General features: G+C 39.9%; 1 protein-coding gene and 1 long non-coding RNA gene across 3 annotated transcripts in view; one reads left to right on the forward strand and one right to left on the reverse strand.

Annotated features, from left to right (window-relative positions):
• Srbd1 (S1 RNA binding domain 1) overlaps positions 1–18,036 on the reverse strand; it is a 163,317-nt gene that overhangs the window by 42,651 nt on the left and 102,630 nt on the right. The gene's annotated exons all lie outside the window — the stretch shown is intronic.
• Positions 9,010–11,799, forward strand: LOC121136735. Its single transcript, XR_005873831.1, has 2 exons — positions 9,010–9,330; positions 9,768–11,799. It is a non-coding gene; the product is annotated as an uncharacterized LOC121136735 (long non-coding RNA).

Raw genomic sequence — 18,036 nt, forward strand, 5'->3', positions numbered from 1 at the left:
ATCTTCTATATTAATACAGTTGGATATGGATAATTTTATTTCAACTATATAAATTGTCAGGGAGCAAAATTTGGGTAGAATACTAAAGTCCAAGGATATTAAAATTGTCATTTTTGTTCAATACAAGAGTATTCCTTATCTGCACTTATGCCTTACACAGCTTCAGTTTGGTGGTTAACCTTGGCCCAAAATTTAAATGAAAATTTTCAGGAAAAAAAACAAAACCTTCAGTTTCAAATTCTGCTCTCTCCTGCCTGGCCCTGGACATGGCCGCTGCTTGGTCCAGGCCATCTGTGCTGTATTTTCTGCCTGCCTGTGAGTCACTCTGGGGCTACCTTAGGCATCAGGTCACTTGTCCCAGCATCTTGGTGCTTATGCTCAGGAAACCCATACTCCTTCCACTTGTAACAGGTAATGTAGAAGAGAATTTATACTAGCAATTTACATATGCCAAAGAGAAGGTACAAAGTATTTCCTTCAAGTGTAAAAATAAATGTGAAATAAGGGATTTAAAGGGAAGACCATATTCACATGTTTTACAGTGTAAAATTGGTCCTCACCACTATTATTGTTAATCTCTCACCTTGTTCAATTTAGAACTTAAATTTTTAACATGGGTGTGTATAGGATAGAAAAAATAAAGGACACATACACAAATATATAGGGTCTGCTACTACACGTGATCTGGAATCATCTAGGGTTTTCCCAAACTAACTCTGTGGATAAAAGAATTACCATATTCTCAATGAAGGTCAACCCTGAACTTAATATAAGACAAAACACTAACCACTGTTATCTTAGACCATTGTCTCCCTGGCTCACACTCTTATAGGCATGCATGCTTCTTTTCTAAGGGTACCCCAGCAATGCTAAGCACGTACAGTAATACAAGTTAGGTAAGATTTCTGGAGTCAGGTGAGCAATCGAAGTAAAAACCCAGGCTTCCAAAGGCAATCTGAGCTGGGCATTAGGGTGTGTCTACAATCTCAACACCTGGAAGCCCAGACAGCAGTGTCTCAAGTTTAAGGCCAGCACGGGCAACAATGCAAAATTCTATTAAAACAAACCAACTAAAAAATCCCATAAAGCTATTACACATAAGCAGCCTTCCTATAACACAACAGTACTTTGCGGGGGGGCGGTATTTACATTTTCCAAAAGATAGCAGAGGGTCATAAAAAAGTACAATAGACACGTTTTCATATTAATCTCATGAGAATGTTACTACAAAGACATCAAATCTAGGAACAGCGAGGTAACTTGAAAAGGGAAAAGACTTTAGCAGCTAACAGCTTTATGAACTGGCAGTTCCGTATAAGACACTGAATTAAAAGTTCCTTTGAAGTTCCGTCCATGCCCTTTCCTACATAGTACACTGCCCTTGACATCGTCCACTGGTTAAGTAAGCAGCTGAATAATGTTAAACTATATTTGCACACTATCATATACCAAATAGGGTTGTATAACCATATGTAACACACTTTCCCATAAGGAACAAATATATACCATAGCAGGAGTATAGTTCCAAAACTTTTAGGTCCTTTATACCAGGAAAAGACAAACCCTTAAAATATTTAACTTTTTTTTGTGCTCTGTAATATGAGTTGCAAATTAATAAGTTCTTCTCAATTAGTATTGTATCTAAAAATGAAAACCTGTCCTGATCTATAGATGGCCAAACAAAGATGAGTGTATGTCAATTAAAGCAACTATGGAACAGAAGGATGTTGGGATGAATACCCATCAAATTCATTTTAGAACACATAAGAAGCATCAGTCTTGGAGGAAAAATAAAAGGCAAAGTGGCCTATCTTGGCCGAGTAGACTATTAAATTCAGATGCAGGGTTCTATTTAGTTTGGACAGGTCCCAGCCACAGAACAAAGTCAGTCTGTCCTAGTGCCATAACTGAATTCTACAAGTTAACAGCTTTTCATGAAAAGCTGCCATTTCAAAATGTCAATCAAATCTGAGCATAAGTGGGAACTCCTGCAGAAATAACCAGCTGCAGGTTTGAAAAACATTTTCCCCTGAAAGTGGAAACACAAAAGATGTTTGAATGGGGTCTCTTTTCATTCCTGTAACAGTAGACAGCCATTTTCACAACATCAAGGACAGAAAGCAGAGGACAAAATTGCAAATAATGTCTTGAAAGGGTTATTTGCAGGGGTGATGACTGATTCGAGTTACAAATGACAGAATTATTGGCAAATGGGTTCTCATTAATATGAAATTGTTTGTTTCTCATTACGTGATCATAGTCTCAGACTGTGTTTTAAATTACACTTGAATGATTATGCCACAAAGAATGGGCTGTAGACTTAAGTTTTGACATTTATTCTCTACTTGTTTATAGAAATTGATGATGGTATCCCCTGGCTTTCTGGGAGAAAAATCTACTGACTGAGGCTTATGAACATATAAAATAACCTACATCATTTTACTGCTCAGACTATCAAAGACAATAAAAACATTACAAATCAATATTAAACCTGTCTTCAGGAAGGATCCTCTTTTAGGCAATTACATAACAGAAAAATCTAAAGGACAAATTCTAAATAAGAAATATAGTTAGGTGGAAGGCCTGCCAATCATGTATCTTCAGTGGTATTCAACAGTAAAAGATCAATCAAAAAATAATGTTTAGAGTAGGAAAGGGAGTCTAGTGGTAGTGTCCATACCTTGTTAATTCAGGCCCTTGGTTTGATATCCAGCGCACACACGCACACGCACACACACACACACGTACATTCAGTACACATGAAGAGGGAGAAGAGAGGGACAGACAGAAAACGGTGAGGGAGGATGATTTATTTTTTCAAAAGAAATTGATAGATTACAGATCTTCCAAACAAAATCTCTTTGTATCACACTTCATTTTTTTCTTCATTTGCTGGCAGCAATTAGTGCAGTGTCAGTTGAGCGATGGTGACCCCTTCCCAACACCAACTGAATGGTCAGTCTGTGCAGCAGAGCTGGCATTGGTGTTGATTTTCTTTAACAGACATGAAGCAAGGCTACCACATTGTACACATCCTATTAGAATTCTGCAAGCCCCTAAGTTAGCTGTTTTTATTTACTTCCAAGACTTGAGAATCTTTTTGAGCTGCATTTATATATTTAGTACACCCTATGTTGGTGTCACTTAAATATAAAAACAAAAAGGAAATTAGAATCTGATCTACAAATAAATACTACAAACTGTTGGAACCAAAAGATGCTTTTGTATGGTATGGCATAACTCATTAGAATTTGTCTTTATTTTTTTTTAAGTTCAATTTTCTATTTTTCACAAATTTAAACTCCTACTATATTGTCCACACACCACACACACACACACACACACACACACAAAACCCCTAGCCACATTTACTTCAACAGCAGATTTAATTTTAGTAGGCATAGTCTAGTTAACACACTTATCATCTGGTCAAATAAGGATTCTTGGGTTTCACGCACTTGAGATACTTCCGAATTTCTCTTGGGCTTATGATCAGGGACAACAGAGCCCTAGATAAACACTTAGTAATATCTACAGTATTAAATATACAACATTGATAAATCTCACTAATCTCCCTTCTTTACCAAGAGTCGCAATTAAGTCACCATTTCAAAGAAATCTGCGCAAATGCATTTGATGCCAACAGACATGTTTCTCAACACGGACACTTGCATCTTGACATGATGGAGTCTTCTGTGGTACCTGGAGAACTTTTCACTTACTACTGTCACATTCCCAGATCCTCCTCAGAGAATAGCTAATATTTATCTCTGAGTGCTTTGAATTCCTGCATGTTCAAACAGCTGTATAAGGTCTGAGAGCTTGTTAAAAAAGTAAAATTGGCCACGGTGGAGAGCAGGAGTTTGTTACCAGTGTCACCCAAACACAGGCGTTGCTGTCACTGGGACATTACAAATGCAAATGGCTGACGTGGCATAAACTGCACACTAGACTTTGGTCAGAATGTCTAAAGCTATCACATTAGGCACCCATCTGCAGTCCCTGTTTACGGGATTGAAATATGTAGTCATTTGAAGTTCACAATATGTATACTGTGTTTGTAATAACTGCAGATTTTACAAGCACATTATTCTTTCCATTAGGATTAAAACCTCACCGAATAGCAATTTGTGAAAGAATTCTAGCAGGGCCCAGAGCCCAGAACTCTGACCTCTGATGAGATACTTGGCAGCAAACAAACTCTAGATCTAGGCAAAACATCTGGTTTGAGTTAGACTTCCTGAAAAAAATAGCCCCTGTACTGGGGAAACTGGTATTCACTCAGCTTTGTATATATACTTTGACTGACTCCAACATTGCTAAGGGGGAAAAAAGAGGAAGAAAAAGAAAGGACTCCACTAGATGCTTGTCAATCACGACCAAGCTCCTTGGTGGCCCCACCAGACTTAAGTACTCTTAATACACAGAATAATCTATTTCATTCCATATTGTTCAAGTTATTTTCTATGTTACAGCATACACAGTCTACAACAACATTAAAGTGAGTCCAACTTTGCTACTAACAAATAATGCATTTATTTAATGGCTATAGGAGAGGAATTGGTGCATATATTAACCTCCATTCTGTTTATATGAACAGAGGAGGAAAAGACAAAATCCCCGCACTTGAGAGCGGTAAAGTTTGGGAAGAAGTTCTACTTCGAAAATCTGATTTATTAAAAAAAAACTTGAAACTTGATCTTCTAATATTATAGTACAGAAAAAAGTCCTGCATTACTTAAAGATATGAAAACAACCCAGAGACAGGGCATGATCTAAGGGTTCCAGTCCTCTGCCTTTCTGCTAAGCAGTTTTAGGGAAACAAATGTGGCAATTCACCCACTGCAACGAACAAATCTCTAGTTTACTTCAAAGTCATTCAGGGGGCAGTTTCGAAACTGTCCCACCTTCTTACATAATAAACACATGGCCTTTTGAAAACATGTTCTTATATATGAGACTGAAGATGGTCCCAAACCACAAATGAGGCTACAGGCAAAAGCCTATCGAAGGTTGGTGGGCTGCCTCAACAGGCATGTAACAGTGAGATATTTCAGGACAGTACTGCCTACCTTGTTGGTGATTTATTTTGAGCATCTAGTAAAAGTCAATGTGTAACCCAATTTGCCCCAGGTCACACAAGATAATCATGGGAGCATGATTCAGGACCTGGGAGAGTTTTGTTAATCTTAGGTGGTGGCAAATTGACATTTTACCTTCCTATGTATCACCTTAATTTAATTATTACTTTTGTGAGTAGAAGCAAAAAAAGTATTCAAATTCTGCCTTTTGAAAGAACAGCATGGAACAGAAAGCAAATGAATAGTTGTGCAGTTTTCTTTAAGTACAAATTAACTTTTCCACTCATCGCCATTTGGAAGGACCCTACTGAATAGCTACACGTTATAACACATCAATATCCTTCTCTGAGAAGTATTAAGTTCTGCAAAACTCACCTCTACTACACTGCAGGGAGCAATTTCAGAACAAGTATAATTCTTTACATTCTGCTAACAAAGGTACAACTAACCAAACTGAAGGCAGATTCTGCACAAAGATCCTGAGAATTTGCACGATACTCATTTACCAGTCCAAGTATAACGAACACCATAATTCTGACATATTTATGACTGTTATTTACCAAGTTACAATATTTGTGTCATCTTAATGCTATAAAATTTTTAAAAATTTATATTTCTGCTAAAGTCTTGCTTTTTTCTATTCTAACATGAGCCAAGAAAAAAGAGAGAATCTTGTTTCTCTGAGTTTAGTTTCTTGATTGTGTAACTTCTACATAAATATTCTATTTGCCAACTTTTGTTATATGTAGCTCAAATTCAGCACCTCTTATTTCCACATTCTGGAGACCTGTTTGTACACATAATCTCTGTATTGTCTTAGTTCATGATAAAATTAACACTTCTCTAAAAATACTCATGCCATTCCAAAAAAAAGTAAACAAAGTCAAACAAGACAAACTCCTCTCATTTGAATTTAATTTTCTGAGACTACGTTGTAAAAGCAAAAATGCTTATTAGTACTTTCCCACTTAGAAATGAGATGAAGTAAATCTGTTTGGTTCATTTCAGAATAAATGGCACTGCAGAAACATCATTAAGAATGCATGCAGTATCACGAAACATGCACTCGTAACCACACGTAGGGAGTGAGTGATAAAATTTTAGAATAATCAGAATCCTCAATGCCTACTTTAGTTCTAGGTGAGAGATCACTTTCCCTCAACAACATGACCATGTAACCATCTGTACTTGGGATCAGAGAACAGACATGCCTATGAACATGACATCTAAAGAGTTTTCGTCATGTCTGAGGATGATAAAGCAGAAAGCCACACTCCCAATTCTGAAAGTGGAAAATGAATCCCAGGGAAAGGGACAGTGCTGTTGCTTCCCTGTAACGACAGTAGCAAGTAAACCATCTCCCTGGACACTGTGCACAAGGCAGAGAGCTGGACAACACTGAACAGAAGGAACAAGAAACAGAGCTGATTCTGTATTCTCAGACTTCTTTTATCCTGGAATTAAGCAGCCAACTCTCTTTCCAAAAGGCATAGAGAGAGCACTCCACGGCTAACCTTTTAGAAGCTACAGCCACAAAGGCACATTTATGAAATAAGCCCTGACTTGTTAAAATGTAATACTGCCACCACCACTGGAGTTTACCTTAGTGACTTAAATAAATATAAACAGAGTTATAAACACTATATGTTTTATAGGGTTCTATGACCCGGGGTGGGGGTGGGTGGGAGGGGAGTCACCTTGCTAAGTAACCTTATGGCAAATGCAAAAGGAAGCTAAATTTGGTTTGCTCATATTTTCTGAGTTCCCAAAATATAAGCAGCAGTGTGTGGAACTTCACTCCATTAGCTGGAAGACCACTCGTTTCATTTTGCACACTGGCCTTTCAGGGAAGCAAGAAGAAAGGGTAATACACAAGAATGCACCAAAGAACTCCAGGAGCGCAAGCAATAGTGTAACAATCACTTGGTTGTTTACCTGCATCTCTTGTGTTTTCACAAGAGCTTGCCAGAGATCTTTCCACGCACTGACGCTGAGGGTAGAAAGATCTGGAAAATGAGTTCTGTGACAAGCAGACACAGCTAGCTAGCCCGGGTGGCCAAACCGCCCAACAAGTTTCTAGATCAGCAAATGACTGTCAAACATTTCCAAATACTGCGCTAGTTGATGCTGTCCTGGAAAATGTTTGCTTAGAACATGCTAGTAGGTACTATCCCATAAACAGCTTTTCAAAGATACATTGTTTCAGATGTGTTAATATACTAGTGGAGATTTTGTAAAGTTTGAATATAGTTTTTGAGTCATCACCTGGAAGACATCATCAACAACACTTTATTTTAAATAAGCCCAGATTATATTCAGTTGAGTAAATTTTAATTGGTTTTAATTTAAGGTCCTCTAAAGTTAAGGCCAGCCTGCTGAAGAAAAATATTAAACTACCTAGAACCCTGTGTCAACACATGATGCTACTGGGAATGGTAAGTGAATTAATTTTCCAAGGAAAATTAATTACTTATGACTTACAGTTGTAAAAGCAAACAACGTAACTCTGGATTAGGGCACATTCAATTTCTGTTTGTAGTAGCGATTAAATTAATTTCATATAATTCATGGTATGTAATGGAAAGCTGAGCAAATCTGAAATTCTAGAAAATGACTGACAGAGAAAAATATATGTATTTATTAATCTGATTCAGAAATAAAGGCCATAGATGTTCATCACTGGATAATAGGTCAGCATTTTCTAATGGATTGACAATAACGGATTTTTAGCACAATTTTTGAGAAAGCATTACCAAACAGTAACATCTAATACAGAAAGTGAACTAGAAAGGTATTATAATATTCTATGATGTCTCCTGGCACCCTGTCCTCCCCCCGAGTAGGCCATTAGAATCAGGATCTGCACACTTTTCATTTATAACAGACTGATGTTTATCCACCTAAACTTGGAGCAGCTGAAATGTAATACAGCATTAAATGATTTGGGGATGAAGTTCTCAGAATTACCTGATAATCCAAGCAGTAAAGCGCCTTTGAATGGATCATCTGTGGCTCATTTGTGCGAACTGTGCACCTGAGCTCCACTAAAGCAACAGGTCGGGGCTAAGGGAACCCCACCACGGGCACAGCTGCATGCCGGAGAAAGCCTACATCACCTCCTACAGCTGCAATCAGGGCAGGATTAATCTCTTGGTTTTGGATTCCAACCTAGTGGTATACAGCTAGTGTTTTAAGTAAGGACTAAATCATGATGGTAACTGTAATTGAACAGTTTAAAAGCAGCTAAAAATGTTATTTTCTTGGTGTCATAAAGCTCACAAAAATCACATTCTGGTAATGACCCCCAAGTACTAACTGTTATCAGGAACCTGATGACATCACTTATGGTCTAATTCCCGTTAATAGCTGGGTTCATTTGGCTAGGCAAGAGGAAGACTTTTGACAAATACTTTTAAAGTAAAATATTTTTATGACTTACATTTTAGAAAAGAGACTGAACTTTAGATGAAAGACACATTATGAGCAGAATGAAAATATGTACTATAAAATATGTATTCCACAATTTGTCTTTTCACACATTTTAAACTAACACATTCCTTTTCTTAGTGTCTCATAAAGAGAATTACTATCCACTGTAGCTTTTAAAATATGCCTTCATACAGAGAATAATAATTTATATAATACCTTTATACCAGAGGGAGAACACTACCGCAGGTATCTTAAACTCCATTTCAAATGTATCAAGCCAACAAGCAGAGCAACAGAAGACACTCTTGAAAGGTACAAGGAGACCACACTGCAGTTGGAAGGGGCTTTCCTAAAGCCCCCTCCTCTCCTAGAGCGACGTCTCGTCTAGGATGTGACTGAAACAGGATTAGAAACATTAGGTTGTATTCTTCGTAAGATTGAGCGGAGCAGCAGCAGCAGCTCACCTTTCTGGCTTCTCCTAGAGCACAGTTTCCTCATTTGAAATGTGCTCTCTCTCAGCAGTGCAGAGCCAAGAGTCTGTTTATAAAAGGGCCTGGAAACGTCTCTACAGTAAGAGGCACATTCATGTTCCTTTCAGCTGGTAAAGCCACCCTGGAGGCTGAACCATCATTGCCCATGCAAAGAACTTTGATTTAACTTCATTTCCTTCCACCCCTGGCTTCACCGTCAGAACAGTATTCTAGGAGATGTCAGACAGGCAGCGGACAAGCAAGGATGGCCTTCTGGACGAGAACAAACCTTCCCTACATGTCTGCAGACTAAAACAACCTTTTCAGATGGGTGATGGGTCCTCCAGAAGGTAAGTGTTACTTCAAGACCCCCACTAGCACTATTCTCAGAAAACATGCATAAAAAGTCCCTCTGCACTCCCTTCCGCTTAAAATGCACTCAGAAGTTTCTTCAGGCAGCTCTCTTTCATTACAACCCACATTCATATTTCAGTAGAACGACTATAGAAGAATTGCTAATTTCTTATCTAAACGATGACGTCTGGCAAACATTATGTAACCAACTATAAATCTACAACAAGCCCCAAACACTAAAGAGCTAGTAATTACATGATTAGAAACAGCTTGATTAAGGGAGAGGGAAGGCAGGCTGTCAACAAACAAACAGCTGCTTCTTATTGACAACGCATTACCAGATCGTGGGTCCCGACAAACTAGGGAGTTTGTTTCTGTTGTAGCGGCTGTATTTGTTTTTAAGCATTCTACTCTCTTCTGCTCCCACCTCCAGAATAGTGAGTCAACTTAAACACTGGATATGAACCACAACAGAAGACTCAGATGTACACGGATAACAAGTAAAGCACTACAGACTTGGATAAAAGCCTCTAGTTAATCACTAACAGAAGCCTCACGTGCGAGCTCCAATTCAACTCCCAACGCCTGTCTATCTCTCCCTGGGCAAGACATTCTGTCACTTCTATTGGTGAGCGGCAGCTCAGGCCTCGCTCCCTCATTATGACCACTGCAAAGCTGCTGCTCTGGTCCTTTGTTCTGGAAGTTTCTCCTACAGCCTCTTCTGTCCTCCTCCCTCTGGGCAGACAGGAATGGACATGTTTCTGTGTGTCAGTATAAACTGAGTGACCTTGACATTCAATGATTCTATGAGTACTTGATAAGCTTATCACATGAATAAATAATTTGTAATAAAATGGATTCTAAAAACAACAACAAAAGGGCCAAAGATTTCTAAAGTCCATGGAATTTACTTAATGTCTCCTAAGAAACAAAAGCACACTTTCATAGCCCAACCTTCAGGCATTTTCATGCCCACTTGTTCTTTGTCTTTCTAGTTCTTCTAGGAAACATATAGGTATCCTTATTTTCCAACAAAGCATGAAGAAGTGGAATTATTTCCCCAAGGAGACATGGCAAGGTAAAGCCATGATGCCCTAGGCTGTGTTCTCTTCACTGAACCACGCTAAAAAATGAGGACGGTGCCATGAGGATGTTTATGTAATTTCAGTTTAAGACAGGCTCTGTCTGTGTAAGAATTTTAGCTCTCAGGGAAATTTTGATTAAACACACCCTGAATTACAGCTATTCAATTGCAAAGATGGGCATAGGTCAGTGAACATATACAATGATTAACCAAGAATTTTAATTTAGAATTCAAATTTCCTTTTACAAACAGAGTGATAAATATAACATTTCCCACAATTTTCCCCCCTCCTGTCTCACTCTCAATTTGCAGGGTGACAATTATTTAGGCCATGCTCACAGAGTAGACTCGGTAGGACATGGTCTGTATTCTACTGCCATCACAAGGCCTGGGAGCAGCTCATGTTGCTAACTTTCATTAACACATCCACAAATTTATATATTAAAAAGCTGCCTAAATTTGTTAACGCACATCTTTGTAAATTTCAAGTTATAAATGATGGCTGGATCACTTTTTTTTTTTAAAGCCTGACTGTATTTCAAACTGGGGAGTGGGGCGATTGAAGTAACCAGGAAGCTACTTGTAGCCTATCAGAAAGAAGAAGTGCGTTAGTTAGGCAAGCAGGCCTGGCAGCGTACAGAGAAGAACTGAAGGTGCACTAGGAATCCAGCCTTATCCAGGATCCAGGCATCAGAAAAGAGATGCTCTGCACTGAGCTGTGGTGGGTACCTAGAGAAGACAGACTTCCAGAATTAAAAACAACTCCCAAGAATACCTGTTAAATTTCAATCTTCTAAAATGTAGCAAAAAGAAAAAAATTATGGAGAAGTCCACTTTTACTAGGTCACATATTGCCCAACAGTGTCTTCTTCCAAAATGGTTTTGTCTACTAGTGAGAAGACACGGGAGATGGAGAGATGCAATTAGTGTGGCCAAAATAACGCTTGCCTACTGCCCAACTTCTTTTAAGATTAAGTTTCTGCCTCGGGTGGGGCTTTCCTGATGGTCACTGCTGAAGAGGAAGCTGCAGCAGCCTGCCATGTCTGGGCACACACAATCATGGGGACAGCTTGGCTGTGACGACTGAGCAGCATCTGCTCAGGTGCCAGCACCCTTCCTAGCCACACTTAGAGACGCTGCAGCCCACACTGCCCTCTGCATTCTCAGACGCCACGAATGACGTTTCTCCTGCCCTTGCCAACTCTTCCCGGAAGGTATGTTATGGGGTGATCATTTCTGGAGTGAATTTAGGACTCTGAGGAGAAATGTGGTCTGCTGGCTCCCAAAGACAAGACAAACTAGAAAGGGCATTGTTATTCTTACTTGGTGGAAACTGGTGATGTCTCAAATATTAAATGGCTTCGTTTTCTTGTCAATACAATGCCTGACTGATTTCTAATTTTATTTTATTATTTTATTTTGTGTACTGGGAAAATCTGGAAGATGAATGAGTCTTTCAGAAAATGCCCAGGAAGGATGACCTACTTTCACTCACCTTCCAGGCAGACTCACATCGCTACATTATGCTGGATGTGGCTTGGCTCCAGTGAAAACAACCTTCCTCAGCCATTCAATGGCTGTTTATGAGTATACAACAGGAGCTTTATAAGCACTCTGAGCTTGTTAGATGCTCAGGCCCCCTTCCGACCTCACTCTGTAGCACACACACCTCTGTGTGGTGGAAGGCTCTCAGCTCCTCTCACAACTCCCCTCCAGTCACAAATACACACTTGTCAGGGGCTCCTGCAGGAGACTTTCCCACTGTGGTTGTGTGCAGACGTACAGTAGGAAGAGGAAGACCTCCGACGCCTGACTTTCCCCCAACTCCTGTCTGCTACTACACAGTCATCTTCATTTACTCAAGCATAGAGGTGTCAATTTATTCCATCAAGGCCTCTTTTTTAAGGTACACACAGGGGTTTGGAAACTGTTGAGATAGGCTACCTACTTCCCTAATGGCCCCACACATAGATTCTCAGCCCCACCTTCCCCTGGAGGTCACTGGCAAGGACTGTTTGGCTTAGATTCAGTAAGAGCTCACAATAAAACAAAGGAAAATTTCAGGTTTAAAATGAGACAAAAACATTACAGGGAAAAAGAAAGAATTGTTTTGTAGATAAGCTTCACACTCTGGTGTTGAAAGTTAAGGTCCACAAATCAAGCGTCAGAGCTGGGCTGTTCCCCTGCACTCTCAGTGAATCACGCTGCGGTTAGTTGAAAGTGCTGTTCACATCATAAATTAACCACCTCATTTCCTTCATCACCAAAATATACACAGCACCCCCATACAGATTTGTTTTAATAAAAGTAATAAAGGCAGCCCGGAGGCCATGGCTGTTATGACATAATCACACCTCTGAGATTTAAAAGCACTCCTTTGCACATCATGCCTCAAAGTCTCTGCCCCCAACAAAACCTAACTGAACTCATACCTTCTGTGCCCATTTATTCCAAATAAATAAGGAAACAAAAGATGTAGACACATTAGGAAGACTTCTCTTTCAATTACACATTTGAAAGCATACAATGCTAAAACTGTACAACAAACAACACAGATATCTGCTCTTGGTTATTGCAAAATATATCTCATCCCAGTCAACAGTGTCCAACAACATCGAACAAGCAGCACGCTCACCTCCAAGCAAAGGTGTTTCCTAAAATCAGGCAACACACTCTCTCCTTCCCGAGGACTGAAAGAGGTAATTCTCTACAACTCCTAGCAAATGAACGTTCTTGCTAACAAACAGTATCAAACAATGAGAATAATTGAGAGGGAAAGAAAACTTTCATAAATTCACAGTCTTCTGGGCTTGATCCATTTTTAGCTCCTTTGGATTCCTCTCTTAGACTACCAGAAAGATACTGCAATGCAACTGTCCACAAAAGATGGATTTGGTAGTGTCGCATGCTACTGGTGAACTCACAGTAACTCAGCGTGTCCAGCTCTCATGCACTGTGTCATTTTGCAGACACAGGGTTCTTTTCTAGAGGACCATAGATTTAATGTGTGCTATCACTCTGCTACTGATGATGCCTCCCTTTGGATGTAAAATGGAATGGATAATTACCGGTGCAGCTTTTTAAGGACCGTGGTTAACAGCCCTCCACATACAAAGTTATGATTGACGTTTCTGAATGTGCCAGATATCATAAATTCAAAATATACCATTTTACATGTCCAGTTCAGAAGTGGTCCTTTTAATATTTATACATTTTCTCTCTTTTCTCGGTATTAATTAACTAGTACAAATTTATAATCTTATAGTTCAGGGAATTGAATCCACGACATTCCACACTCGAGGCATGTATACCACTATACCAACAGCCTCCCAACTACCTCCCCATGAATATATTACATTGCAGACAGTTTTCTGCCTAATTTAAAAATTGTGTTCAAGATTCTCCATGGTATGCCAGTAACTAAGACAAAATTATATCTATATAAATACCTAATTGAACATTTTAGAGTAATCTTAAAGCAACTTAAGATCACACCCATCTAAAATAACCTTTCTATGATTCCTATTCAGCCTCCGGAGACTTGGTCTGACTAGGGGGCAATGAGGGAATGAAGCAAAGACAGAGGGACTGACACAGAGAAACAGGAAAGTTGGGACTAGGTGGCCTGGGTTCTGTGATGAAGTCTTGGCATTCCAGAAGTTTAGCATGTTTATTATATTGAGTTGAACCGAGGTGAGACTACTACATACAGCTGAGCGAGGGGTGGCTATTCCATACAAACAGGGAGGCGGGGCTTATGGTATACAGCTGGATCAAGGGGACAGGTTTGTCTAATCGTGGTAGGGGCAGACTCCGTAGTGGAGCAGTTGAAAGCATAGAAATTATGGATTCACCAGACTCAGTATAAATGACAAATGGTGTTTTATTGGGGGAAGAACTTACACAGAAAACAGTGATTGTCACGGCATTGCTGCTCCAAAGATACAGACCCTGCCTCCCCATGCTCTCTGCGACCTCAGCCCCACCCCATCTCCGATCCTCCCCTTAACGGGTCATGTCCACACCTGTAACCACGCCCAAAAGGCGAGGCCACTGTTACAAGTTCACAGGCAAATACGTTGCTACATAGCAGTCTTCCATCTGTAAACATCTGTAAACTATGGTGGACTTTTTCTGCACACACTATCAACACATGCTTCACTCCAAGGGATGGTTTTTATATTTTCTCTGGGTCCTTGACATGGCTGGCTCAAGTCCACAGCACACATCCACTCAGCACATCACACACTCAGGGCTTCCTCTGCTCCCAAGGTTTTCAATTGCTGATTTTAAGTGAAACTCACCATAAGGAAATGATGTTAGAAAGCATCTTTAGAAGACATTTTATGACCTCAGGTTATTGGGTAGATGGCAGATTCAGTAAAGAAAGAATTACTTTCCTAAAAGTTTAACTAGTATTGCTGCCATGTACTGGACATAAAGCACTGCTATGACAAGGAGACAAGAATAAAGTGGCATTAGTCGTTTAAGTCACTACCTCAGCTTTGGGACAAATCACACTTAGAAGCATGTAAACAAAGCATATGAACTAATCCAAAGGCCTGCAGTCTTCGGTGGAGGAAAATCAGCAAAGCTCAAAATCAGAGGAGACCACATGTAAATGAGACAAAACATCTTCAGGACATCAAGGTCTTAGCAAATAAGGCTCTTTAAAAGGAACATGCCCATCATAACTTACTAAAGTGGGGTATGAGACGGGAAGACTTTATGACATACTAAACTCATGCCGTTCGTCTTAAAGAGTGATGAAAACACAATGGTTGAAGAACCTGCAGACATACACATGCATACTCACACCATGCCCCCTTCTCTCCCCCCACACACCCCTATGGCAGTCAACATCCTGATGGGAAACAGTTCTGATTGCAAAGGTAGATTTCTACAGCCAAAGAGCTGAACTCATTTGTAAAACAAACATAAAGGAATGAGAACTTTTAAGGGTCAAAATGTAAGACTAAAGGATAGGAGGATTTTTAAAATATGTTTGTCTGAATGGCATTTCATAAATGTATCTCGAGTGCGTGCGTGCGTGTGTGCGTGCGTGCGTGCGTGCGTGCGTGTGTGTGTGTGTGTGTGTGTGTGTGTGTGTGTAAATGGCTATGGATAGTAGAACATTTACCTAGCATGTGCGAGGCCAGTGAGCTTCTCAAGTCCCTCTTCCATTTCCTTGCTTAGGCCATTCCTCCTGTGTATGTGTCTCCTCACACACGCTGCTTCCTCCTTCCTTAGCCTCCAACATCTCCCTCTTCCAACTCTCCCTTCAAAAACAGTCTAGTTTTGACCTTCTTTAAAGATCTGTAAATGTGTGTCTCTATCAGGTACATTTCTCATTCAGTCCTCCTGTCATAGTCAAACTATTCCTGTTATGGTCGCCACTGAACTTTTCTTTATATCAATTTTATATCTTGAAAATTTACTTGCCAATAAATAAAACGTACATATTAACGAGGTTCTAGATGACGCCTGACATATGCATATTCTATACATTTTTTAATCAGGTTTGCTGTATCTATCTCTTCAAATACCATTTCTTTATGGAAAAAGCAGTCAGAAGCCCCTACTTCTCTACCAATCATGAAGTACGCATCTGCTGTCTGTGGTCTCCCTCTGCACCAGGGCACCAGTGCGTCTTCCTTAAGTTGAACGTAATACTCCTCACCAAATCCTTCCCATTTCTCTCTCCCTCCTTCCATTTGAAAGATGAGACATTAAAGGTGTGTCTTCAGTTATTATCCTGCTTACTCCCTGTAATGGTTCATAGAATGTTGTTTGCTTCCTCCGATGCTTGGGTTACCTGATGGGAATTCCTGATTATCCTGCTGTTACTGTCCCTGTAATGTGCAGTCAAGATACTAGCAGTCTTATGAAAAATCCTATTCTGACTCAGTAGCACTCAATGGAGTCTGGGAGGTTTTGAGGTGGCTGTCTTGTTATAATCTGGGTGCTTTCTGAAAACACAGAATCTCGCTGCACACCCCAGATGCACTGAACCGGGGTTTGGATTTTAACAAGACCTCCAAGAGGCACACAGGGGTGGGGTTACAGCACATCCTAGATGAAAACCTGAGTGGACTGGACAGGCTACAAGGCTCTTCCCCCAAATTCCCTATCCATAGGCTTGAAATAACCAATTCCAAGGAAGTACCAACAGCCTATGGGGTCCCACAGGGCCTGGGTACTAGAGTCACAACACCTGTTGCCATGGGAGACCAAACCCAGACCAAGCAAAATAAAATCTGAGGAGTGTGGCCTAAGCTGGGTTGTTTTTCTTTTTAAAGTTTTCCTGCTCAACCCGAACATTTCTAGTTCAGATCATTTCAGAGTAAGAGAAAGGGTTAGTGCTGCAACACTAATGGTACAGGCTACGCAGTCAGATACAGATGCCATCCCAAAGAAGTCCTCAGCGGCCCTGTAAATGGAGAGAGCTCTACAGTTACCAAGGTGTAAAAGAAATATTTAACCACAAAATTCACTGAAGATGGTTTCTGTGAACTCTTTCTCAGGACACTATCAAAGCAAGCACTAAAGACTATGGAATTCTGTACAAGATTAGGTCTCAAAGAAAAACATCTATATTAGCATTATGAAAACAAACACAACCTATGATAATACATTTTTTCATTTTCATTGGAAACTGAAAATTATTTTGATTCTATATTTAAAAAATCCTCTTAACTCTCACACATTTAGACACAAATATATGACAAATTAAAAAACTAACTGAAAGTCAAAGTTCTCAAGTTAGGGCATGTTTAGAATTTGACCCAATTTTTCTGCATATTTTTGGTAGTATGAAATATTTAGCAAATGTGCTAGAGTACAAGACAGTGGAAGAGAGACTGTGAACACCCTCCTGGTGTGCCTGTCCCCGATCCCTGCTTCTCCCCCTCCAGCTGCATTCCAAGGAGCTACAGGCTTGAGCTCCTGTCTTGATACATGTCTACCCAGAAATGCAGAAATGGCAGGGCTGTTCATTACGTTTCAGCTGTATGCTCCCAAACACACTCCACAACTCACTCTCTTCCTCTCCGCCCCCCCCCCCCACTCTGTAGTATCTCCCAGGAGATACTGGGTCATTTCACTGCAGACAACACTGTCAGTGTCAGTATATTATAGTAGTTTATCTTTCCATTTTCCAGACAAAGGACACATGTCTGTACATTTTTACTACTATAAATAGTGCTTCAAGAAACGTCTTGTGCCTGACTCCTTGCACCAACACGAGGGGATTTTCTAGGCTATACACTTCTAGGCACAGGACTGCAGAGTTGAAGTGTCCACCTGCAGCTTCAACATTGGCTCTCTGAGGGGTTGCACCAATTTACACACCTACAAGAAATCGTCTGGTGGCCCATAGAAGATTTTAGATTCAGACGTAGTTTAATTTTTCCTTTTATGGTCACGTTTTAATATAATATGACTCATGTTAACTAGTTTTTAAACACTGAAAATATAACTCATAATGGATTTAAATGTTAATATACAAAAGTCGGAAGAAGTAGAAACTGGTTTTACTACCAAAGTTAATGACATGCAAAGGTCAAGCAAGCCCCAGATAAAGGAAAGTAGAAATGCCACTGTTAACTCAAAGTATTAC

This window comes from Mesocricetus auratus, unplaced genomic scaffold (genome assembly GCF_017639785.1).
Source record: "Mesocricetus auratus isolate SY011 unplaced genomic scaffold, BCM_Maur_2.0 Super-Scaffold_100676, whole genome shotgun sequence".
Lineage (NCBI taxonomy): Eukaryota > Metazoa > Chordata > Mammalia > Rodentia > Cricetidae > Mesocricetus > Mesocricetus auratus.